The 26676-nt window shown below is 41.1% G+C and overlaps 1 protein-coding gene across 1 annotated transcript in view; it reads left to right on the top strand.

The window, feature by feature from the left end:
• Positions 1 to 7953: 7953 nt before the first annotated feature.
• Positions 7954 to 26676, top strand: part of ELOVL7 (ELOVL fatty acid elongase 7) — a 70195-nt gene continuing 51472 nt past the window's right edge. The window contains exon 1 of the mRNA XM_033111146.1: positions 7954 to 8217. The gene's annotated coding sequence lies outside the window, so the exon portion shown is untranslated. The remainder of the gene's footprint in view (positions 8218 to 26676) is intronic.

Genomic DNA, 26676 nt, shown 5'->3' with positions numbered 1-26676 from the left:
TATCCTTTGAGTTCTTAAATTTATCAGGATATCTGATAAGACTTCTTTTCCCCCATCACTTCTTGGATCTCTTGTGAGCTCTGTCGGTCTGAAGCCTCAAGTCTTTTCTCAGCTCAGCGATATTTTCTTCTGATACCTGTTTAATTGTTGCCTTCTCCCTCTCTTTTTCTTCGTCTCTGCATCACCTAGTAGTTGCATGTAAAGTCTACTTTGAGTTCTCCTTCATAGTCATTACCTTTCCCTTCTGCTTGTCTTTTTTAAAATCCTAGAACAGTGCCGTGGAATATAGTAGGTGCTCAGTAAACACTGATTTTGTGTCTGCTCTTTATATTTTGATATTTTGCACTTCATCTTCAAGGTCACTAATTCAGGCCTGACTGTGATCATCAGGAGAGACTTTTAAATGATTGTTTTTTTCTCCTCTCCATCCTAAACCTTTGTTTTGTTTTAAATACTTGCAGAAATATATTGGAGAAATATGAGAGACCTGTGGAGGTTTCCACTTGAACTTTTAAAAATGATTTCATTCAATTGATGTTTGTCCAACCTTATATGACACTATATATCAGTGAACCTATTACAAAGGTAATGATCACCTGTAATTTCTCTCCAGTGCCTTCTATATTTTACAAATTTTCTTCCATGCTGTCTTGGCTAATGGGTGCTTGTATCCTGTCATATTTCAAAGGATATTTATGCCAATTGTTTACTTCACCTCAAATTTATCCCAGTTTTAACTAAAGTCATTCATGATATACCACGAAATGCCTAGTTTTTTTTTTTTTAATATAGAAACAGTAAAATATATAGAAACAATAAATACATCTTTTATTGACTTAGCCCTGAGCCTATGTTTAACAGCAAGCCTGAAAATAGCATCATAGATATCTTTCATTCTTCCTACCAAGGCTTTTCTTTGCAATTAATTAAGAAAACACCATAATAGAGGGAAAAAATCTTTTCTTCAACTGAAGCATTCTTTCTGTTCAGTTTATAATAAAAAGTCCCATTTAAACTAATAAAAACCTTTAAATAAAATTTGGAAGACAAACCCCTGAACTGTACCAATGGTTTTAACAGATGAAATAACTTCAAAATGGAAACTTCAGTAACGGACACATAGGTATACAGAGCCTACTACTGATGAGACACCAGAAAACAAACACTTTTAGCTCTGTTATTTTAAAATCTGATTGAGATAATAGCAGAAAAAGTTTGTCTCAACAAACCAATCTCAATTATCTTTCAAACAAAAGTCACCATCTCACAATAGAAAGAAAAAACCTCGAATTAGATATTAAACTAATGGCTGCACAGTTATCTCAACCATATTTTCACTACTGTTCAGTTATACGTATACCAATGCTTTGTGATTTTTTTAAAAAATGGTATCACTACTGAAATTAGAAAAGCTAAAGACATTTCTGTACATTAGAACTAACTGTAAACAAAAACATTGATAAATTTCCTTTTTAAACGTAGTTTTTTCCCCTCTATATTCAGATGCCCTTTACTGACTAGCCACTTCTGTTTTTCCTCAGGGGCGTGCTCATAAACTTTGTGTTAATGGGTTAATCTGGGTCACCCAGTCTATGCTTTCCCAAGGCTTACAAAGAAATAAATGTCACAATCTAACCTGGTTTGTTATCTGTCACTAAAAATACAAGTGAGTCAATGTTTAAGGCCAAGTTACTCAAGCTCCTTATTTTTTATGCCTTGTTGTTCTGTCAGTGGTTTTTGCACAGGTGGAGCTTTAGGCCTGGCCAGAGGCCTGGCTTCCTTGGCATCTGTGGTCAACTCTTGACAACTGATTGGCTCAATGGTTTCTCTTTTGTTCATCTCATCCCCCTGGCAAGAGTTAGCAACAGCACTAAATTAGGGCCTGTTAACACAGTCCTGTGCAAACACCAGCAGGGCCAGGAGAGCTGCTACTTCCTAAGTGGTTCACTCCCCAACTTCTCTTCACCCCGCATTGTGGCATCATCCACTCTTGTATGACTCTGTACATTTGCTATGTAAATATACTGTTAGAGTTGTGCTCAAATGAGAAAATAACATTCCTAATAAGTCTTTGAGAATTGAGTGAATTTTTTTTTATTGTACTTTTTTTCTATGTATATTGTATAGGCAAAATTTTGTCAGAGTTTCAGTAAGTACTGTGGGGAAAAAAGTATTAAAAATAACTCAGTGATGATCACTATGAACATTAAAGAATGGTAAGATTATCAAAAAGAATTGTAATGATTTCATAAAGAAATAAATAATAAACAATGGACTGGAAATCAGAAGACTTGAGCCTTAGTCTTAGTTTTACCACCAAGTCAACATATGAATTTGAATAATATATTTTTACTTTCTTTTCTCATTAGTTAAAAAAAAAGGAAGGAAGGAAGGGTACAGGAAAACTAGAATAGAAAATTGTTAAGTTCAATCCACTCCAAAATCACACATTGTAACACTTAGAAAGCTTTTTTAAGTGGTATTTACTGTGTAAAATATGTAAATAAAGATTTTAATTCAAGATTGAGTTCATTGAAGGCAAAGGTGGAGTGTCTTTATAAAAATTTCTTGAATTATCTTATACTGAATGAACATTCAAATTCTAATGGAACAAGAATGCTGTTTTGCCTAATCTGAAACTTTTTTTAAAATGTCTTTTCAATTCTGAGGATTTTTAAAAAAGATTTTATTGGGGAAGGGGAACAGGACTTTATTGGGGAACAGTGTGTGCTTTCAGAACTTTTTTCCAACTCAAGTTGTGCTTTCAATCTTAGTTGTGGAGGGTGCCGTTCAGCTTCAAGTTGTTGTCCTTTCAGTCTTAGTTGTGGAGGGCGCAGCTCAGCTCCAGGTCCAGTAGCCATTGCTAGTTGCAGGGGGTGCAGCCCACCATCCCTTGCGGGAGTCGAAACTGGCAACCTTGTGGTTGAGAGGACGCACTCCAACACACTGAGCCATCCGGGAGCTCAGCAGCCCCTCAGCTCAAGGTGCTGTGTTCAGTCTTAGCTGCAGGGGGCGCTGCCCACCATCCCTTGAGGGACTCGAGGATTCGAACTGACAACCTTGTGGTTGGGAGCCCACTGGCCCATGCGGGAATCGTACCGGTAGCCTCCAGAGTTAGGAGCATGGAGCTGCAACCGCCTGAGCCACCGGGCCGGCCCTAAACTGAAACTTTTAAAGTAAAGTTTCCATCCAAATTATTATGGAACCGCCACTGATTAGCTGTTTTATTTAGCAATTTGTGAAAAGGGAATAAAATACACTTGAAATAAAGTTCTGACATCTAAGATTGTTCAGCTAATAGAACTCTTACTAATTAAAATCTCAAGATTATTGGGTTCTGAACTCTCACCAAAATTTTCTCAAATTTCACCTCCTTATTTATATTGCTTCCTTCTAGAATGTACACTCCGTAGGGCAGGGATTTTGTCTGTTTTGTCAGGACCTGGAACATTGCTTGGCAAATAGAAGATGAAAAAATATATATTTATTTATTGAATTAATTAGTACGTAACACCATTATGAAGCACTTACCTGCAAAACAAACTCCACTCCCAATTTGCAAATGATGAAGTGCTTAATTGTTTTAGTTTTGTAATTTACTATGTATAAAATTTTAACCGTTATTAAGTCTTAGGTAATAACCTGAGTATTTAATCTTGTGGTCTCTCTTCTCGCAAAATGGCAAAGGGTCTATTTGCAGGGTCGTTGCTGGTCCAGCGTAGATCGTCCCTGAATCCTTAGAGGCTACTGTTATAGGGGGGACTTGCTCTGTGGCTCTCAACAGCTAAACAAAATTAAGGGATCTTTGAAACCTTGAGTTTAGATTTCTAAAGATAGTCTTCTCCAACCCAAGCCCTACCAGGTAATGTTATGGTTGGACTGAATTTCTCCATTGCCTTTGGCTCTAAAGTTCTCAGCTTTCTTTTCTTGTGACCCCAGTTATGGAAAAATAACAGATATTCCGGAAATTTTACATTTTTCAGGACATTGATTATCTTTGTATCCAGAAGGAATTCAGGAAAGGCAAGATGCTTACAAAGGGCAGAAGAACATGATAAATGAGTGAAGGGGTTGGGGTAACAAGAATCAAATGGTATAAGACTTATAGTCATACCCTTTATTTTTATTGCACTTTAGTATCATCAGCATGTAACATAATACTCGTAAATATATAATATTAGAGATTAAATTTTTCTGATTAGAGATTAAATTTAAAATTCAAATACCTAAATAAAAGTAAATGTTTTGGTTATTATATTTTTCTTCTATGGGTGATTCACTTCTATAATTCATTTTTTATCTTGAACCAGAGAAATGTGACATTTTTTCTATATTATATGGCAGCAATATTAATTTTATTAAATTAGTAATGTAAAAGTTTTTCACAGATATGGTTTTCCTAAAATAATCCTTGCTCAAAATTGTTTTGTATATGTAGCATATCTGAGTTGTATGTAGAGTTAAATTCATGGTTAGTTTTCAGAACTACACTTCAATGTACTACCTTTTTTTTTTAGCTCTTCATTCACATTATCCATATTAACTGCAAAAAAGGAAACTGATCCCAGTTTTGTTCATTTTTATAAATATTTGAAATAAATAACTTTTTTAGAATTCAGTGCTTAGCTCCACAAGGGGTAATCATCACTTAAATTTCTGGACAATGATTTCTGCATATGTAAGTAGGCCAGAATTTTCCTGGTTAACTGAGTTCCCTAAGGCACAATTTCGTTAGAAATTTGATGAATAAAATGGGTGATTCACTTGTGTAACGGGTTGTGAACCCACCTGTAGAGCAAAAGAGTATATATAATGTCAACCAAAGTCGCAATCTTTAACTAAATCTTCACTAATAAGTTCAGCTGACACTTTCTTTAGCGAACACAAACCCATTTCTTATAAGCATCCAAAAGGAATCTCTTCAGTCTGGCACCACATCTATTGTGCATACCGTTCATCTCGTAAAGAAAGCATTGACGCATGTCTCCTGTGGTTCAAACTATGGTAGTACATCCCTTTCATAGTATTTATTGCTACATTCATGACATGTTCTCTTTCTGTAAATTAAACATGATTCCCATTGAATTATAAAATATGCATATTGTATGACTTGTGCAAACTGCCATCATAGATTTTAGTTTTGTAAAACAAGCCCAGTAGTGTTAGCACTGACTTGCTGGATCACATCCTGCTGTCCTATTTACCCAATTTACCCATCACACAAAAGATAATTTCCTGGTATGCCCATTACTGGCCTGATGTCCAAACGCTATTCAAACACTTAAAACCTTGTGGAAACCACAAATGCTATAGCTAATTGAGTAGTATTTATATCTTTTATATCTGTAGTCTCTTTAGTCGGGGGAGGGAGGATATAAATGATCTTTTCATACAACTTTGTACTGTAAGTCCTTGTGCCTCAGCTTCAGCATGCTAGGAAATACACGTGGTTAATCTCAGATTTACAAATGTTAGTTTCTGTTCAGGAAGCAATTTCTGTTGCAATCCAGCTTTTGGTAAATCCATCCTTGGCAAAACGTTTTCATGCCAAGAAAATTTTTTTACTTAATACATTTTACACCTCTATCACCACTATATTTCCAGTCAGTGTTTTCAGTCCATAAAGTTTTGTATTACGTGAATTTTGTCATCACATGTCTTAGTTATTCTGGTCATAATTCTTACTGTGGTTAGTTTCATAATAGCTTCTCAAGTCATGTGCATTCTACGATGTGCATTAATAGTTGCTGTACAGTATTAGTCACGTAGGAATAGTCTCTTCTTCCACAACGACATATACTATTTTACTTCTCACCAAACACATGGCTATGTCTGTCTTTCATTTTTCTATTTTTGATGGAGGAAAAAAATCTGATATGATGATGACTGGCAACTGCTGGTCAATGTTAAGTCTATGATAAACCTGAAAACGGCAGCAGTTTTTATGAATTAGAATTAGGTTTACTTGAAAGCCCAAGATAACATAGATTATATAAAATATAAATGCATTTCTTTTGATAAAAGTCCTCGGCTGGTATGCTGGTTCCAAGATCATCATGGAACTAGGCACTTTCTATCTTGTTGCTTTCAAACCCTCTATTAGCAGTTGTGATTCAAAATAATTTCAAGATTCATCCATGTTGCATGTATCAGTACTTCACTCCTTATTGTCAAATAATATTCAGTTGTATGGCTACATCACATTATATCCATCAGCTCATTAGTTTTTTTTAACCATTTATTTATTTATTTATTTATTTATTTATTTATTTATTTATTTATAAACTTTTTTTATTAGTTTCAGCTGCACTAAACAATGTAATAGTTAGACATTTATCATTTATATCCCTCACTTTGTGACAACCCCCCTTCCCCCACCCACTATCCCTCTGACATCGCACACAGCCATTACATTTCCACTGTCTCTATTCCTAATTCAGCTCATTATTTGACGGTTTATTATTTGGATTATTTGGATTATTTCCATTTTTTTGCTATTATGAATAATGCTGCTACAAACATTTGTGCACAAGTTTTTGTGTGGATATATGTCTCAATTCTCCTGGGTAACAACTATGTGGCAGTGAACAAAACAGACTAAATTCTTTGCTATGGTTAAATATTTCCATTAAGAATGATGTTATTAGCATATTCAGTTTAAAATTGAAACTGAAGAAATGGAATGAGGACTGTAGTTTTTAAAAGAATATATGGTCTTACACTGATGTGGAGGAAAAAGACAATAAATAGGGTGAATATAAAAAATCAGATATATTATTGAAAAGTCACAGGAGAAAAGAGAGGGAATGAGAAGTGGGGGGAAGAAACAGCATTAAAATTTTAGATAGGGCAGCCAGGAAAATCCTCACTGAAAAAGATGAATTTTCAGTAATGACCCAAAGAGAGGAAGCTAGCTATGCAGACTTCTATGAAAGGTGGGTTTTTAAAATCTGTTTTATCGTCCTCCCTACCCACCCTTCCTGGTAATCTTGATCCTTTTGTCGTGATTCCATGCTTAAAACTCACAGCACAAACACACGGGCCACGTTTGTGTGGTGCTTGGATCAGGACTGCAACCCCTGAGGTTATTTTTCAAGTTTCTGGAAGATCGTTCAATTCCAGTGCATGATTTTGCTTTTTAAGCTGGTAACTTCTTTGGACTCCTATTTTGCTTTCCAGCTGTTGATGCCATGATTCCAAAACGTAACAGCGGGTAAGAAGATGATAACCAAGTACAAGGCCAGGTAAGTTAAAAAATAACGGAGTGCACATACACACGCCTAACGTCCATCCTCACCCCACTTTCCAACCCGCCAGTAGCAGATAAGGAGAAAGTTTGCTAGTCTTTGTTCCCTGCAGCAGCTGCTATTACTAACTAGGAAAGAAGTTAACTTAGATGATACACACTTGATTTTAATTGCTCTAAAAGCCCCTTCCACTCCCCAATATTTGCAGCAATTCTCCAGTATCTTAACAAGCAGGGGATGGAGGTGATCTAAATTGGGCTTCTAGCCCTGGTTGGGTCTGGCCTCCATTTTATTTAAGAATTAACTCTTTTTAGTATTTAAGAATTAAGCCTTTTTCAGGAGCAGGGACGCCCCTTTTCTCCCTCTCCGCCGACAGCATCACACCTCGGCCAGATTTTCCTCATTTCATATTTTTCTACAACTCATTCCTGAGTCATGCCTGACGACAATTTTCACACAATTTAAGCCTCGAGATGACTTCAGGTGACATGACCTCAGGTGAGATGACCTCAGGTGATGGCATGTGTGCTCTGAAAGAAATGTAATTAGTCTACCGGTCAGAACCGTATCTCAAAGCGGCCGGCAGTCGCCTGTCCACGGCCACGCTCTGAGCGCCCGGGCCAGCGGCGCTGAGCCGGGGAGGCGGGGTGACCGAGGCGCGCGCCCCTCCCGGTCGCACCCTCCTGGGCGGGCGGCGGCTCCGCCCACCAGCCCCTAGTGGGCACCTGGCGGCAGCGGAGGCGGCGGAGGCAGCGGCAGAGGCGGGCGGACTGGGGGCGGCGCCGCGCGACGTCACGCAGCAGGGTGGGAGAGCCCGCAGGTGACATCCCGGGGTCCTCCTCCCCTTTTTCAGCTCGCTCGGCGGCCGGGACAGCGAGGGCCGCTGTGAGGAGCTCCGCGCTCGCGCCGCCACGCGCCGCCGCTCCCTGTTCTCTGGCGCGCCAGGCGCTGGGGCTCCGCTCCCCGAAGGGTGAGTGCGGGGCTCTGGGCCCGCGGGCGGGTCCAAACTTTTCCTGGGCGCGGAGGAGAAGGCGTGGGAGGAAGAAGAGAGACCCTGAGGATAGGGTTCGGGAGCAGCCGATGGAAGAACTTGGGCGCGGCGCGCGGGGAGTGGGATCCGGGTGCGGGAGACTCAGGGAGCCTCGCCCGGCCCTACCGGGGCGCGGGGTGGGGGGCCCTTCGGAAGTTCCCACACCACGGCCTGCGGTGCAGAGGGCGAAGTCCCTTCCTCACTGGAGGGCGGGACCGCAGGGTTCACCTGCGCCTTCTGTGGGAGCCCCCCCACCCCCACCCCCGGCCTTCCCTGGAATCCCAAAGCTACGGTGATCCCAGGCCATCCCGGGGCTTTGCTCCTCCCCCAAGCGCTCCCACGCGGCGTGGGCCCTGCTGTTTCGGCGGGGATGGCAGAGGGGCTCGCCCGTGGGACTGGGAGAGAGAGGGACCTGCTCGACCTTGGCCACTGAGGTCATTTTCCCAGCTCCGGGATCTGGCCTCGCTAGCCACCCCTAGAATCCTGAGCCCCTTTCTTCTTGCTCCCTTCCCCTCTGTGGCGCTTTTTTGTCCTTGAGGTCGGAAAGAACTTGGGGTGATGCTCTTGCAGCGGGGCGCTGCCTCTTTGGCTCCCCGAGCTGCATCCTGTCCCGGCGGCTGCTGGTGGCCGAGGAGTGATAAGTAGTACAGAGGGTGGAACAGGTCGTGCCGAACAAGGAAATGGGAAAGCCTGTTGTTTCACCTTCCAAGGTAGCGTTCATTAGGAAATGGGCCTCACCCCCTAATCAGTCAGCGTTGATCCAAACTTACCGATGCGCTCTTCTGAGCTCCCTGGGGAGCTGGGACGGGAAGGGTCCGGTCTCTACCCAGTCCATCTCCCTGTGTGATTGGAAAACTAGTCCCACAGCGACTGAAGCAGAGTTTTGGCGAGCCAAGCCTTTTCCTTCTTGCGGAGATATCCCCACGGAAAGCATTTTCACTTAACCCTATACCAGCAGGTTAGTCTTTATTTCACCCCTCACTTTTATTGTTTAACTGCTGTGAGTCATGGATGCGGTGTGGCGTCTGTCTTACTGCCGTTCACTTGCTTATTAATTCTCTTACTTTGTAGTTTCTGCTCCTACTACTGGCCAGAAATTGTTCTCCCCAAGGTCATTGAGGACTAAAAAAGTCTTTTCCTCCAAGGGCAGCTATTTGTCGAGTGCTTCATGTGCAGGGCACTGTTCTGAGAACTTGTATTAACTCTTAATCCTCCCAACGATCCCATGAAGTAAATGATAATATTTGTGGATGGAGACACTGAGACACAGTAACTTGGCCAAGGGCACATGAGTAGCAGGAGGGGATTCCCACTGAGGGGCTGTGGTTCAGTTCTGGGGGCTCATAACCACTGTGCTACTGCCTCGCCTAGAGATCCTTTCTTCGTCCTTTTTTTCCTGAAGTACTGTGCTGTGTCAAGCATCATTCACCAGGCTCTTTCTCAGATCCCTCTTTTCCTCCTTGTGTCGTTTTGTACTAGCTTAGGTTCTTCTTCTTTTTAAGATGTCATAGAACTTTATTACTTCAGTTATCACCTCCACTTACTGGCTTGAGAGTCTGTACTTTACCTGTGTCTTACTCAGTTTGAGAATAGCATCTCAGTGCATACTGTAATATTCCATCTGGACTTGCCCTGCTTTGCCCCAAAGCATTTCTAGTTGACATGATTTCTGTCAGGGGCCCCACCATTTTTCTAGTCCCCCAGGTGCCAAACTCAGTGGTTCTGTCTCCAGCCACCCCTCTCCCAATGATGAAATCTCTTCTATTCAAGTTTTCCCTTGTCTCTTCCTTCTAGTCTCCACCCCTGCCCATTTTGTCTTCACTGGTTTCCCTCCTCCCCATCCCTGAACACTCATTTATCACTTATCACATGTCATTTTCTACTGTTGGTTATCTCCTTTCATAAATGTTTGATGTCCACAAAAAGATTGTAAACAACTTAGAACATTGCCTCTTCAGGACTTATAACGAGCAGTTGCTTGATAAATGTTTGCGGAATATGATCGATATGAATTAAGGTAGTACAGATCAGGTAGATTTGGTGGTGGTAGAAAACTTTGAAATTTTTAAGTGAGGTTTTACACGATGTTCAGGAGTTTGCATGGGTAGACATGGGGGATCTAGTCGGCCTCGTAGAAGAGGACAAAGCCTCTGCCAACTCCATGGCTGCAGACAGGAACCCCGCTACCCTGGCTAAACATTACACTCTGAAGTGTAATGAAGTGGACCATATCAGCGGAGAACCATGAATCCTAACCTTATCTTAGCAAAACAAGGTATGAAACCACAGTAAGTTACAAAGAAAGAAAGAAAGAAAGAAAAAAACCCATTTTTATTGAAAAATAGAACATACATAAAAGTGAATAAAACATAAATGAAGGGATTACCACAGTAGACATATTTGGCTATAGAATGACTGTCTTATTCTGGCAGTAGATGTGATAGTTGGAAGAGACTGCAGACAGGCCAAACAGGAATTTTTCCCCCAAAACCTCTATATAAGGTGATGTGGGACTGGATTAATTCCAAAAGGCATTGTCAAGAAAGGATTGGCTTTTTTGGGGGAGGTTTGAGGGAGGAGAAAAGAAGACTGGAAGGAGGTACTGAAATGATGAGGAGCCAAGAAAAGAGTTCTGACACACTGAGCATAATTCTAGCACAATGAATATTTTTTGCTATTTACCTTTGTCTTTTTTTCTATGCGTGTTTTCCCACATCGCTCCATGTGGAATTTTAGTATTCTGTGTGTTCCATATAACATATAGTAAGCATTTTTCATCTTATATAATTTCCAGAAGTCCTATTGACTGTGTTATATTCCAGTAACTACAAAGTGATTTATTTAACTAACCCTCTATTTTTGGAGTGGTATATTAGCAACAAATTATAAACAACCTGTTACAGTAATACTTATCTTTGCAGATATATCATTGAACAAATTGGGGTTTGTTTCTTTATGATAGTGTTCCAGAAGTGGAATTACTTTGTCAACAAATATGGTCGTTTTTATGGTTCTTAATACACATTGTCAGATTTCTAAAAGAAATTTTAAAAACAGAATGGATTTGATGTGCCTACTTTTTTCTCTCGGACGTAGCAGCAATCCAGTTCAATATGAAAAGGATTACGAAACTACTTTTGCATGTTTGGCACATTTTCTAGGGCTGCTGTACAAAGCACCACACACTGAGTAGCTTTAAACAACAGAAATGTTATTGTCTTACAGTTCTGGAAGATAGAAGTCTGAAATCAGGGTGTCGACAGGGTGGCTTCCTTCTGAGGGCTTTGAAGGAGAGTCTGTTCCACACCTCTCTCCTAGCTTCTCGTGACAGTGGCAGTTGTTGGCTTGTAGACATTTTATTCCAATATCTGATTGTCTTCACATACCATTCTCCCTGTGTCTGTCTCCACATATAAGTTTTCTTATAAGGACACTAGTCATATTGGATTAAGGTGTGACTTCTTCTTAATGAATCACATCTGCAAAGACCCAATTTCCAAATAATGTCACGTTCTAAAGTACTTAAAGTTGGGATGTCAACATATCTTCCTGGGGGTCACAATTCAGCATATAAGAGGGACTATGATGGATGTTGGGATAGAACATGCATAAAAGAAAGCCTCTGTTCTTAACTAATTGCTAGTGGAGTTGAAGAAATAAGACTTTTCGTAATTTGTTTGTCTATTCTCCTTGGTGTGCAAACATCAGAAGAATGTTATTTACCAAGCAAATAGTTTTGGAGCATTTGTAAATATGATAGCATGTTAAGTTGAGAGATAACCTTGAATTTCTATAATACAAACCATATAACATGAAAAGAAGTGTGGACAACAAATTATAAAGAAGTTCAAAACTAATGCAAACTTGGTACTTTATATGATTGGTTTTCTAAAAAAATTGAGATGTCTAATTATTCCTAATTCATTTAGATATATTAAAAGCATTTAGATTGCCAAGTAAAGTTATCATTTTTTAAATGATAGAATTAGGCACACCATCCCCAATATTTCTAAACAGACTATTATCCAAACGAAATAAGTTACTCTATAACTTATAAGTCTGCCGTCTTCATCCATCTGGAGAAGCAGCCACACCGGCCATGAACACCAGCAGCCCAACTTCTTTGTCCCCTTTAATATAAGGTAATAATAGAGCAAAACCGACCCCAAACTAGGGCGTTGCAGAAATACCATATTCAGCAAAACATTTGAGTGTCAGCTTTGTAGGATGCTAAAGGCAGTCCCGGTCTGTGTGGGTCCGAGGGAGGTCAGCAGGTACAGCACAGTGTGATACGTGATGATGAACACACACAGGGTGTCGGGGAAGCCAAGCAGAGTACGGCAACCTCGTCCTGAGGTGAAGGAAGGTAGACGGGGAGTTAGGGCAGCAGAGAAATGGGGTGAGGGCAGGAAATCAAATTCAGGCCAAGAGGACGCAGGTGTGATCAGAGAACTGGAAGTACTGTAAAGTCACCCAGAGGACACTGTGAAATGAGGTTGCCGAGGCGGACGTGGGCTGGGGTACTGGGAGCCTTGTTTGACCTGTTAAAGATTTTGGATTTTATCCGACAGTTAAGGGGGAGCCATTGCACACCTATAAGAAGGGGAGACCTGTTAAGATTTGTATTTTAAAAGCACCCCTAGGGCATTTACAGCTTCACCTCTCTTCAATCTCCTTCTCCTGTTGGAGGTTCTATCTCATTTCTCTGATATGTCTCAAACCTCATTTCTCTATCTGATCTGGAAACGACAGCTACCTTCATCGTTTATATTAGATATCTTGATTATGCTCAGTTTGCATAGCAATTTTGGACTAGAAAATAAACGTCATGGGCGTCCTCTGTGCCACATGTTTGTAGAATGCTCATGCTTGCACTTATTTTAAACGCTTTGTTGACAATCATGAAGTGAAAAGTTTTGGTACCCTTTCAATATCAGTAACAGTGGCAGGAAGGCACCTGGTTTGCATTCTCTCATAAATCCTCTGAAGCCAGCAAGGTGTGCACCATAATCCTCGTCGTACAGGTGGGTACAGAAAAGTGAAGACAGGTGCTCATGGGAAAAAAGCAGAAAGGGTGCTCCTTGTACACTGTTGGAAGTATGCAGCCAGGATTTAAACCCTCGTATAATAACTACAATGTTTCGGCTCTTCCCATTCTGCGTACTAACTCTGTGGGTTCATGTTTTAGAGGGTATAAGAGATTCTAGGGCTCTGATATTGTATAGAGTTTTGTGTGGGCAGAAGGGCAACCACAAACACAAACCTGACGCGGACATTTTAGGGTAAGTGGTAGAAATGTTAGAACTAGAAAAAGAGGGTTTGCTCGTAGTCCATCTACGAGTCCCTCCTCCTTCCTTTCCTTCTCACATTTCTGGGTGTTGTCTTAATAGCACATTTGCGATTTACTTTTAATAATATTATTATTATTAAATGACATTACAAGGACAGAACAAAAGTAAAGGGTGCTTGTATTTAAGGGGGGGCTTATCCTAAGTGTGTCCAGGAGCTTCTCTGCTCACTCCTCTTGGTACCTGTCTTTTTCCTGCCTTCTCTATGCAGGCAGGGCTGTGTGATTCCCATGGGCCACAACGATTTTTGTCTCTGAAGCAAACCAACAAGCAAACAATCTAATGCTGACCTCACATCTGCTGTTCATCATTTAGTTAGCTAGAAGCACAGGTTTATGCCTTTTACCTCTTTGAAATTCTAACAGGTGTGACTTTAACTTGACAAAAGAAAGAAGGTAGAAATAACATTCTTAGGAAACCGGAGTCCAATCACTGATTATTCAGTAGCTTAAGGTGAGTTCCTGAGGAAATGTGAAATGGCACTTAAAAAAAAAAAAAGTACTCACTGTTAAAAGGGAGAAAAAAATTGCTCTTAGATATAATATTTACCAGTAGTTAATAAAAAATACTGTAGCTGAGGTTGAACAGATGCACTAGCTATTTCTCTAGCTACAAGACGGTTAAATGTTGACAATTGCATGGGGTTCATGTGCCACAAAAATAACCCTCTTGACATCTAACCAGTGACCCAGTGAGCCTGTGCTCTTCCTTTCCCCACACAGCAGACTGAGTGCTGCCCAGGCTGCTGCAGGCCTGTGTCCTGCTCCAACTGAGGGGTTACTGGTTCAACAATAACCTGTTGTATCTATTGCAAACTTTTTGATGCCAGTTACACTTGTTATTGTGAGTACATAATGTAAATAAGTATTTTAATGTATGAAACATAAGTGCAAACAAAGAGTAGTATTGTTTCTGTGCAAGTAATGTTGAATTCTTTGTAAAGATTCCATAAAAATGAGTGACTAAAAAAGTGGGCAGGAAAACTATGAAAGATTGGAGAGAAAATTGTAAAAAACTTGAAAAATAATATCCTGATCTTGCTTTACAAGTTTGTTGTTTTTGTTTTTTAGTTTTCACTTAGAAAATTAACACTGGAAATGGTAAAATAAAATCTGAGTGTGGTTTATATAAGAAAAATATTGGGGAGGTATTCCTTCTCAAGGAAAACTCGAAACTACTTCGGAAAATTGGGAATGAATGCATATATATATATCTCAAGGTAAAGTAAATGTTTATGGTACGTACCTAATTTTTTGATTCTTTACTATAAACAATTTTTTTTGTTAACCAACCATGATCAGTCAAAATTACTGCTGCTGTAGTCTGGCTAGAATAGTTTTATGCCAGAGCATAGTAAGTAGTCAGAACCTTTGCCTCTGTAGTTCTTCTAAGAACATACCTTAATAAAAGTGATATTTGTCGTTGGGAATGTAAAAAGCAGAGTACACGGAGATTTCTTTTTCTTTGCTTAGCATACCATGCTAATGGTACATGATCAACTCATACTTTTTACTTTAAATTAGGCTTTTAGCATCCATGTAACACTTAAGTTTATTTTAATAATGTGAACCAATATGTAGAAACTAGAGCTGGTTCCTACCTCCCTTAAATGACCTCTATAAAAATTGAAACCAAAAATACATAGTATAGCATCAGCTGGAGTCTATTAAACTTGATAAATTTCTTAGTGCTATTAAGCTGACAAGTTGAGTTGGGCAAGATAAAACTTCTTCTAGATTCAAATGCTAATCATAGAAATATAGTAGGTTCTAAAGCTTTATAAATTAGTGAGAAAAGACTGAACCTATAAAATGAGAAAATAGAAGTACATTTTATAATAATAGCATTTATTGAACACTTGCTGTGTGCTGCGCACGGTGCTAATTTCTACATAAGCCTTATCTCATGTATTCTTCACAAAAGCCCTGCTAGGAAGGGGATACTGTTTTCATTTTATAGACAAAGAAACTGATGCATATAGAAGTGAAGTAACCTGCCCACAGTCGTGTGGTTGGTACGTAACAGAGCTGGGAATCAGACCAGTTTAGTCTGAACGTCAGTGCTCAGATGCCCGTGCTCTTACCACTTTCTAGCATAGAACTTTTCATCTGAATTCTAATGTAGTTTGTTGTTGTTTTTTTTTAATCAATTTGAGAGGTGATCCTAGGGTATTAATGAAGATCCACTGCCACCACGGCAGGCACCAGGGACGTGTCTCAGAGTGATGCCACCTAAGGAAGGGGCAAAGAAGCCACACCTTTGGTGGGACACGAGTCTGTAGATAATTTGTGAAAGACATGTTAAAGTGTGTCAAGCTGGAAAGGACTTTCGAGGTCATTAGGCCAACCTCCTCTTTTACGGATGAGGAAACGGAAACCCAGCAAGGCCAAGCCATTGGCCAGCGCCACAAGCCTCCTACGTATTCGCATGCTATACCCAGAAACAAGTTCTCCTGAATAGAGTTCAAGTGCTCTTCTAACTCCACTAATTATGTTTCATTCATTATCCTTAACTCTGAATACGCGTTCCTACTGAATTTTCAGAGTTCCTAAATCGCCCCACCCCATCCTTGCCTATGAGTCACAAAATTAATTACTCCTGATACTTTATTGTAGACTATGAATAGGGCAAGCGTTATAGCTCCCCTGTGTTAGTACAAATGGGAAAACCGAAGCTCCACGCAGTGTCACGAGGTACCTAGTCCTGAGGCCCGTGTGGTATAAACCCTAACCCCAAACTACACCTGAAAGTGTAAAAGAAGAAAGATACATAATCTTAGCAAAGGTGACTGAACCATCTAGCCCCAGCCGGAGCTCTCTCGTCTAACAACCCTTTCCCCTCCTTATTCTAGGTCCTTAGCTCAAGTTCACCCCCTTTAAGTGACTGCCTGAGAATCTCTTGGAAATAGCATCTGTGGATCTGGGTAGGGCTGAGGTCAAAGGAGTGTTAGTGCCCACTGCTTTGCTGGGCACCCCCTAAAAAACTGTCAACTCCAGCCTTGGTCTTCACCATTTCGTTAGTAGACAGAGCAAGGATAGGCTGTGAGCCATCCTGTCATTAACAGCCAAATGTGTGCTGCAGCTGCCGCTGCTACTATTTCTCCTCCTTGTCTTGCTTGGCCTTTACATGCCATGAAAAACTTAAGTGAGTTTTGCCAAGGTCACCTGGTGAGTGGCAAATGCAGGTCTAGAATCCAGGTATTCTGACTGGACACGCTGCCACCTACTCCATGTGCCCGTAGAGTCTCCTTCCTCATCTTTAGGAAATAAGCATGGGGTAGGGCAGATGATGTGATTATGAAATAGGACCATTGAAAACTTTGCATGTGATAGTATATAATTTACATTCCACTTTTTTTCCAAAAAATATTTGAAATGCTCACAATAAATGCATTACGATCCAAGCATAGAAGGGGAAAACCTAGGTAATGTAGTTGTGATAAATGGAACACTAAATTTTAACTATTAGCTGGGAGCTCATAAATTTGTAAGGTAGTATTTTTGGTCTCATTTTGGCAAGACAGCCTTACTGACTAATACAAGTGAGTGCACATAATGTGTCCTCTAAGAGCAAATAGTATAGAAGACTCAGGCGTTTCTGGGAATGTGATATATGATATCTTCAATTTTCATTTGAAGCTTGTCTTGGGCAGGGTTCATGCCTAGATATTGATATGAAGCTATGTTTTTTTCTGCCTAGAAATGAATTATAAAAGGGATTTATCAAGTAGGTTCTTGTAAAGAGGATCTTGAATTACTTCACATATAATATTTTGAATAACAGTTTTGCTAAAGATGCAAAGATATTCTTTAACTTAATATTGGTTCTTGATAACTCATTTATTATGGACATTAATGAAGGTAAACTCTCCGAAAGCATTTCTCCAAAGGCTCCAGGACTAGGCTAATAAAGTACAGGTTTTCATAATGGTTTACAGTAACAACTCACTTTAGGTGGAACAGGGCTTCTTCAACCTGAGCTTGGTCTATGGACGGACTTTGAAAGGTACATAAACTCTCCAAAATACCAAATTTGTGTATACACGTAATCTCTGGGGAGGAGATCCAAAGCACCATAGTCTCAAAGGTTAAAACTCTTTAGGAAAGGCATGAAATAATATGTGTAAGATGCTTAATAAAATTTAACTTACTATATGTATGGAAAGGATTAGCCTTCAATGTTAATGTTAGAGTTAGGCATATATAATAATGTGGACATGAACCAACTATGGAGACTGTCCATGCTCGAAGGACACAATTAGCACAGTTAGACCCTAGAAAAAAAGATACCTCCTGCATCCATGGTTTTCATGTCTGTTGTCCTAGTTCTGTAGGAAGGAAGGTTTCTACTTTTTAAATGTTAGATTAGTATTCACTCATTTATGAAGTAAACATTGGCTATAAACACTGGAGATGTAAAAATATAGACTTCATTTCCTCTCCTCATTTCTTTAGCTCATGCCCACGTCCAAATTAGCAGCAATCATGTCAGCTTTGTCCGCAAAATGTATCCTGAATCCATCTGCTGTAATAAACTCCTAATCCTACTGTCTCCCTGCAGTCAATACTCTACTGAGCAACCAAATTCATTTTTAAAAACGTAAGTTAGATTATGTCACCCCTTTGCTTAAAAGCCTCTGATGAGAGGTTCATTCAGTTTACCCGATGTCAAGAGTCCTAGAGATGGATGGTGGTGACGGTTGCACAGGAACATAAATGTACCTAATACCTCTGAACAGTACACTTAAAAATAGTTAAGATGGTAAATTTTATATGTATTTTACCATCATTTTTTTAAAAAAGAAAAACAGTATAAAAAAAAAAATGGCTCTGATGCTTTCCCATTGCACCTAAGAATAAAAGTCTAGCTCTTTAACTGAGGCCTCAAGACCCGCCTGTCCACTGCTCCCAGCCTCCTAGCATCACTCTCGTTCCCTGCTCTCTGTTAGCGGACATGCTAAGTTTGTTCCTGTCTTCAGGCCTTTGCCCTTTCTGTTGTCTCCTCCAGGACCACGCCCCCCTCAGATCTTCTCAAATGTTCTAGATATTCCTGTATTTTAACAGTTGCAGTCCTATACCTTTGGTGACGCTATCACATCACTCTGTCATGTGTCATTTCTTCATAACTTTTGCCGCTATTTGTCTTATATTTGTGTTCATCTTTGTTTACTTGTGTGTCTTCCCATGAGGACAGTGATCTTGCTGTATGTGTCCCCAGTGTCAAGACGTATGCTTGGCACATAGTAGGTGCCCAAATATTTATTGAATAAATGAATACAGATGTGGTCCCTTCCCTCATGGACCTTGCAGTTTCTGATGCTGAGTCTCAGGAACCCTGAGTCGTGATTATGAGCGAGGTCTTTGAGAGCGTCTTGAGGAGACAATGTTAAGCATACGCTCTGTTAATAAAGCAGAGCAAATCCATTCTTAGGGTTTATTTGAGTAGTAGAAATAATTTTTATGCTCTTAAAGGTACATGATAATTTTTAAAGGAAAAAAGAAAGCAGCATCCTGAAAGTCTTCTGAATAATTTATTCCCATTACAATAGTTGTGAGGGTGTAACAGAGAATTCAGGGAACAGCAAGAAATTTTACTTGGCTGAGATTAGTTTATCAGGAGTCAAAGTGAGAGGGAGGTAAAAAGGAAAAGAAGTCCAGTTAATGAAGTCTATGATCAGGAATTTCAGCTTGGCTCAAAACCCCAATATAGATTTCTGAAAAGAGAAAGGACCTGATCAGAGGTGTTTTGAGCTGGGTAATTCGGGTTGCTGGCTTTGTCAACCAGAATCAAGTGGAGAGGAAACCAGGGTGTGAAATAGGGGCAGAGAACATGAAGGGAAAGAGAAGAAGAGGAAGGTCTGGGATGAGGGAAGGATAGGAGGCCGAGGCTGGAGCCTGGAAACATGTGTGGGTTGTGGTACCAGAGTTGGTCTTAGGGAAACTGGGTCAGGGGAATATTTTGGTTGGGATTCTGGAAATTCCTTTATTTCTATTCCTTGTTAATCATTGCAAGTTAAGTGAACAAATTACATGTTCATTTGTAGAATTTGAGACTTTTAACCAAGATGGCCTCTTCTGGGCAATTCCTTTATGATGGGGTATTTAGAGATTTAGAAACTGTTGAGATATTCAAAGATCAGATGATTAGAATTCGATGGTAGATAAAGTCAGAATAACGAGAATTTTCTCCCTTGCCTCTCCTCCCCCATCAGGAGGAAAATCCATGGAAGTTAAGTATTCCATGTAAAATTAGGAAGAAAATATGCTTCTTTGCTTACCTAAATAAATAAAGGTAAACATTTGTAAATATTTGCCATGACCACTTTTATAGGGCAGTCATTGTTTTAATCTTGCATTGTCTATAATTTTTGTTTGTTGAAGTTGAGCTATTGTTTGAAAGAGCCATACCTGGAGGGGTCTACACTGAGACAATATTGAACTAAATTACATTTTTCTATTCAGATAAATAGTGGGGAGAAGTGTCAGTCTTTCTAACTTGTTGTTTCTGGAATCTTTCATATCAAAATTAACTTAAAAATTAAGTAATGCTATTTAACAATACTATACTTTATTACAAATGTATAAGTATTTTATATACATTATGCATTAAATCAATTTGTCTAGTAGCCTAGAAGTGTAACCACACTTCCCTGGGAAAATATTTTCTTCGGTGAAAATAATCAAATTATAAATTTTGATCTCAATTGAGAAATTTATTGCAGACATTGAATAAATACAAATCCTCTGTTGTTCTAAGTATGTTAATTTTTAATTTTTGAAACAGGATTAAGACATCTTAATAATAATCACTTTGGTAGAACTGAAGAAGGTAATATAGACACAGGAACAGTGTGCTAATCCAGAGGCCATTTATCATGAAGTTTCACAACCCACCCAAAATGCTGCTGGGCAGAGAAAACAGGGTCCCTAAGTCCACTGAGTAAATCTGTACTTATAGGGAGATCCTCTGTTTTTCAATCATAGCCCACGTACATCCAACATCATTGGTTATCTCATTTCCCATCCCATAACAAATTAGGGACAGCAGATTAGAATGAATGGGTCTTGCAGAAACAGCAATGCTGGTGACAAACGGTGTAGTGGCTAACAAGCTAATAGGAAGAGGCAGGAAATCTACTAAAAATAGATGCAGGTATTTGAAATGCCTGGCAATCTGGAATTTTTTATTGTAGGGCAAAGGTCCATAGCCCTGGACATGGACAGTCCCAGAGGGCACTGCTGTGTTATTACAGCTCTTAATAATATGCCGGAATCATCCAGAAAATTTCAGTGTATAAGATGATGAAATCTTTCGAAAAATGTTTTACATTTTTTCATATTTCTAATTTTTCTAAAATTAAAATGATTGCACCTACAGATAAACATTTCAGTTATCTAGAATGTTCACTTCTCTGGAACACTGCATTCCTGGATGAGGCTAAATAAATGAATTGTGTCCATAAATAGAAACAGGATGAATTAATTTAGTCTTACTATTCGTTACTTTTCTTATCCACTCTTCTCTTTGAGGACCATTTTTATTCTCTCTAGAATTAATCCACATGACCTACCCATCCAACTTGGGGTACCATCTCTCTCCCCTGAGGGGGCTCCATGCCCTATTCCTTTTCCCAACTGCACTGAACCTGTTACTGCCAATTCTGGCTTGTCCCAAAGGCAAGGTTTTGAGGGCAGTTGATTCCCACCTTTCCTCTCATTCTTGTAATTCTTGGTTACTGCCTAAAAGAAAACCCCCTTACTAGGTATTACAGCTTTTCTCTTGTCTCCTCCTGCCATTAACTACACTTTCAGCTCTGTCCTGTATCCTTTGAAACCTGTGTTCTGCTATGTTCAAGCTCTTATATTCTCAATCACATCAGCTTCCAAACATAACCCCTCACCCCTTGCCATACACGGCTTATGAGAAGATTCATCCGTTCATCCGTCCAACAACTGTTTGAGTGTCTGCCATTTCCCAGCTGCTGTCTCAGGTGCTAGAGAGGCAGCAGTGCACAACATAGAAAAAGATCCCTGCCCCCGAGGAGCTTGTATGTCTAGAGTGTTATTGGGAAATGGGAGCCTCAGACGATAAACAAATAAATATAGCATACTGCTGAAATATATGTGAGTATAAAATGATGAAAAGTGCTACCGCGAAAACGAAAGCGGTGAAGATAGGAAAGCTCATGTTGGTGGGGGCGTGAAGATGACGTTTTAGCAGAGAGCTGTAGGAAGTGAACCAGTAGCCATGGCAGATATCTGTAAGAAGAGAATTCTAGGTTGTGGGGACAGGCTTTCAAATGCTTTGAGGTGAGAGCATTTCTGTTGTGTTCAAAGATGGGCAAGGAGCCCAATGTGGCTGCAGCTTAGCACGAAAAGTGAGAAGGAAATGTCCGAGAGGTCATCAGGGCCCCGATCACGAAGGGCCTGTGCAGCCATTATTGGCACAATGACTTTTCGTGAGCGAGGTGGGAAGACATTGGCACATTTTAAGCAGAGAAGTGACACGATTTCAGTGTTTTTCATTTTGTTTGGTTCTGCTTTTTCTTTAAGTCGAAGAATACTTTGAAGAGGGACAAAGGTTCCCTCTTCACCAGGTGACAGACTATTGCAGTAATTCAGGTAAGAGAGGACAGTGACTTAGAATGAAGAGTGGGTGGATTCTAGAATGTATTTAGAAGATGGAGTTGTCAGGATTCGTGATGGGTTTGATGCAGGGGTGAGAGACATGGAGGCTTTCTCTCATATTCAGAGTTACTACATGTCTGGGTAGACTGGCCAGAATTCACCTATCTTCCCGTTGCCACATTTGAATCAAACTGTTACTCTTCAGTTCTGTCATGCAGGGTCTCTAGTACCGCTCCCCACGTAAGAACGCAGGACATGGTGAGGCCAAAAGGAACACCCATGGAGCCATAGATAGGGGAGTCATACCACTATAGTCTTGCTGGCGGCTGGGTTGGAGACACAGGAAGCAGGAGCCACACGATCTGCAACCCGCCATCCACTTGTCTCTGCCAAACAACCTCACTTGTTAACTGCAATCCGCCTTTCTGCAATTCGCAATCCACAATCCGCCCTTGCTAGCCCCCATTTTGCTGCTAGCGTAGCCACGGCAGTTATGTTAGTGGCCAATGGCTCACTGGTTACAGCTGATGGCCAACTAGCCACAGCTGATGGCCATCCAATCACAGTTGATGGCCATTTACTACCCAAGTGAGCACCTTTCCACATGAGGCCGAGAGCCTGGAAACTATACTCATGGCTCTGTCCCCACAACTTCCATGGGAAAATAAAACAAAACTCTCCTTTTCTGAACATCTCCCGCTCGAGCTTTGCCCTCTCTGCCTTTCTTAATCATCGTTATCTATCCTTTTCGTCTTCAGTCCCATTTGCCTCGTGAACTTCAGCACCTGACTCACCCGCCTCTCTATCCACACCTGCTGTAGCTCTGGGAGACTCCAAGCCTTGTCAGACAAAGCTCCTTGTCTGACCCAACTGTGATAACCTCTGCAACACTGCAACCGCCTGCTTTCGTAGCCAATCTCTGGGCCTTATCACCTGGAAATGTGCCGAGAAGAAATCAGTAGCTCTGATATACCACTTCAAACCACAGCCTCTGGCTTTTTAGCTCTCTTACACCGCCCTCTCTGTACTCTCAGAGACCTGAGTTTTCGTGCACTCTGTCAGCTCTCTACTTGTCTCCCTTCCATATTTATCTGGCGGAGCCCTAACTCCAAATTAACCCTACAGTTGTCCTCTGCATATATACCCAGGCAGCTGAACACTCTGTGGAAAACAGGGTGAAATGGTGAATTGATAATTTACAAATTAATTGTTTCCAGTTTCAGCTAAACTCTAACCACCACTACTTCATCCTTTCATTCAGTGACTCTCAACCTTGGGTGCATAATAGAGTCTTCTGGAAACTTTGAAAGACCCCAGTCGCAGGGCTGCCCAGGCCAATTAAATCTGAAATTTCGGGGTGGGACTCAAGTATCAGTAGTTCTTAATGTCCTTCAGGTGATTCCAATATACAACCAAGACTGAGAACCACTGCTTTAAATTTGTCCTTGAAGTGTTTTCATTTTTCGTTCTTCATAAAAGCTATCCTGTTCTTTCGCTACTCTTTAAAAACCCCCTACCTAACCCTATTTTATAAACTCTCAGCAATTGACCTGTTACTAGAAAAATTGGAGCTTTCGTTGGTGAATCTCTTAATTTTTTGTCCCTATGTAGTCAGCTAAACATTTAATTGGGGTCTCGTGTGTGCCAGGCATTGTGCGAGGGATTGGGCATAGAGTGGTGAACAGGACAAATACCGCCCGCCTTCCTGGCGCTCACAGCTTAGTGCTGCATGCAGGCAGGTGAATTGGGCAACCGCAGCATATGGTAAGGGCCGTAGTGAGGCAAGAAGGCGTTCACTGGAGCACACAGGAAGGGCCTTAAACCACTGTGGGCCTGGCTTCCGCCCCCTTATTAACTTACCTGTGCCCCGCCCTCCTTTCTCTCTTCCCCTCTTGGAGGATGAGGTGTCATCTGCTCCAGGGGAGGAGGAGCACGCCTTGCAGGCCTCCGTCTCCCTCCTCGCCATTTCTCCTCCAGACCTTCATTAGTTGTTCCTCCTGTCACTACAAAAATGCTTAAGGTTTTACCCAAAATGACAAGGTTTGATTTTATGCCTCCTCCCTTTTTTCTAGCCTTCACAAGCAGACCTCTTGAGAGTGGCCTGTTCAATACGTTTCTCACTTGCCTTTTGAGTTTGGCTTCTGCCTCATTGCTCTCCTTCAAGTTCCTCTTCCAAAGTCACAGGGGCTTCCAGGTTCACTTAAGCTGGTAGAGACCACTCAGCCCTGTCACACTGTATCTCTGTGCATTTCGCTGGGTTAATCCCTGTCTCCTACTTCAGAATTTCCCCCACTTTTGTTTCTGTGATTCTGCATGTACTCAGTTCTCCTCATGTCTTTTTGACTCTTCCTTTTTCATCTTCTTTGTAAGATTCCCTACCTCAGCTTACCCCTTAAATGATGGTATTATTCCAGGGTTTGTCCTTAGAGCACATTTCTTTTCATTCTTCATCCATTTTGATTGTAACCACCATCTAGATGTGAAAGCTTCCAAAATCTGTGTTTTGAGATACCCTGACCTTCCTCCCAAGTCCCTGATGGACACCTCCACCTGAATGTCCCACTGGCTTGTCTTCCAGAAATTTGTGAATTTCCTCCCCCTTAAACCTGTCCAGTTTTTTTTGTTCCTTATTTCATCCAGTGATAGCATCACGCACATTGTCACTCAGCCCTACCCAGAAACTTTCCTCGTGAGCCCCTGTCCCTTTATCCTGTCTCGTGAATCACCAGGCCCTTCCTCGATTGCCTCATAAATCTTTCTTCGTGGCTGCCAGCACTGCACATCCCAGACTCTCTCTGCCCTTCTCGGGCCCTTTAAGCATTTCTCATGGGGATGATTGCAGTTAAAGCCTGCGTGGTCTCCCTGCCCTAGGCTCTCTCCGTCATATTCTTCCTAGCTCACAACACTGCGTGCAAACCCATCAGGAGCTCCCTCTGCCTGTCGCTGAGGCTTACAGGCTCTGTAGTGAGGAGGTGCTTTGGGGTAAGCTTGCGGGGATCTGGGTGGTGGGACTCGGGCAGACAGTCTGGCTGAGCTCTCGTACGTCATTACGCTTCTGCACAATGTTTCACCATGTGAAAGCTTCCCATTGCCTGTGCAGTATCTTTAAACATGTTTCTCACTATTCCTCATTTGCACTCCTTCCTCAGTGCGTTTGCCCATCCTGTTATCCAAAGGGCTCAGTTCCTACCAATCACTAAGAAGTAGCTCAGATTTCATGTCTTTCAGGAAGTCTTAGTATCGTTGGCATGTGGAGGAACTTATTCACTGATATTTATTGGACATCTGTGTCGTCTCGGGCAGCAACAACGTCCCAAAGGTGAAAGATGAGAACACACCTGAGCGCATTAGGGCCGTGCTCTTCAGGACATGTGGTGGTGGACAGTTGGGCTTTTTGTGTTTGTTTCTGCTCTGCCAGGGACAAGAAGTGGTCCTGTTGCACGTGATTAAAATGCAATTTGTGCCACACCTGAGTCATCACACAAACTCAGCAACACCCAAACTGGTTGATCAAGTATCACATACTTGGCTGTCATAGCGATGTCAATTTGCCATAAACATTTCTAAATGCTTATACTTGATTTCTGGATTGCCTTGTGCCAGACTGGCAATAAACCATTTGTCCGTCTGCATCAGTCCACAGGCCGCCTTTGAGTAACCCACACTACGAGGGTTCGCTGTAGATGCCTTGGTGGGCGAGGGGACAGTTTACGTCAGTGGCTCAGAAGAGACTGGACACTTTTCCTGAATGGTTGAGCTGTCGGGAGAAGAAACCCTGTTAGAGGAGGGTGAAGTCTTAAAAAAAAAAAGAGATCTGCTTACAAGCCAGGTGAACAAGGTTTTTTAGCCAGGAGGAGAAATTGGAACATAGGGAGAGAGGGAAGATAGAGCTTGGAACTAAGACTAGGAGAGAGAAAGGGGGCTGCTCTGAAGCGAGAGAGGAGGCTGGAGAGTCAGATGTAGTTAATTTTATTCTAACTCAGCAAATACTTTCCAAGAATCAGCTATGTGCTGGATTCTTCCTAGGCACTGGGTTAGAAGCCACGCAGAGACAGTTATCACAAACTCTACTAGGGCAAAGTTTTTGTCCTAGTAGAGTTTAGAAGGGTTGCTAAGGGTAGCCAAGGAGTAAGACTTTTACTGTAGGCAGCCTTCGAAGGACTTTGAGCTAGAGCATGGCACGATCAATTTAATCCTTGGAAAGATGACTGGTGGACTATGGGAAATGGATGGCTATTGAGTCAGGAAAGTTAGTGGAGAAGTTATTAGGATAATGTGGAATAAGAGATGTTTAGGGCAGGAAATAGAAGCTAGGGGTTTGTGGGAAGCAGTGGGGGGTGAGGGAGAGAAAGGGACTTTTAGGAGAAATATTAGGGTGATATAAATCACAGGTCTTGAGGGGGTCAGTAGTATTTAGGATGGCT

The sequence above is a fragment of the Rhinolophus ferrumequinum genome, chromosome 7 (genome assembly GCF_004115265.2).
Source record: "Rhinolophus ferrumequinum isolate MPI-CBG mRhiFer1 chromosome 7, mRhiFer1_v1.p, whole genome shotgun sequence".
NCBI lineage: Eukaryota > Metazoa > Chordata > Mammalia > Chiroptera > Rhinolophidae > Rhinolophus > Rhinolophus ferrumequinum.
The sequence above is the reverse complement of the archived record's forward strand: the minus strand, read 5'-3'. Positions and strand labels throughout refer to the sequence as shown.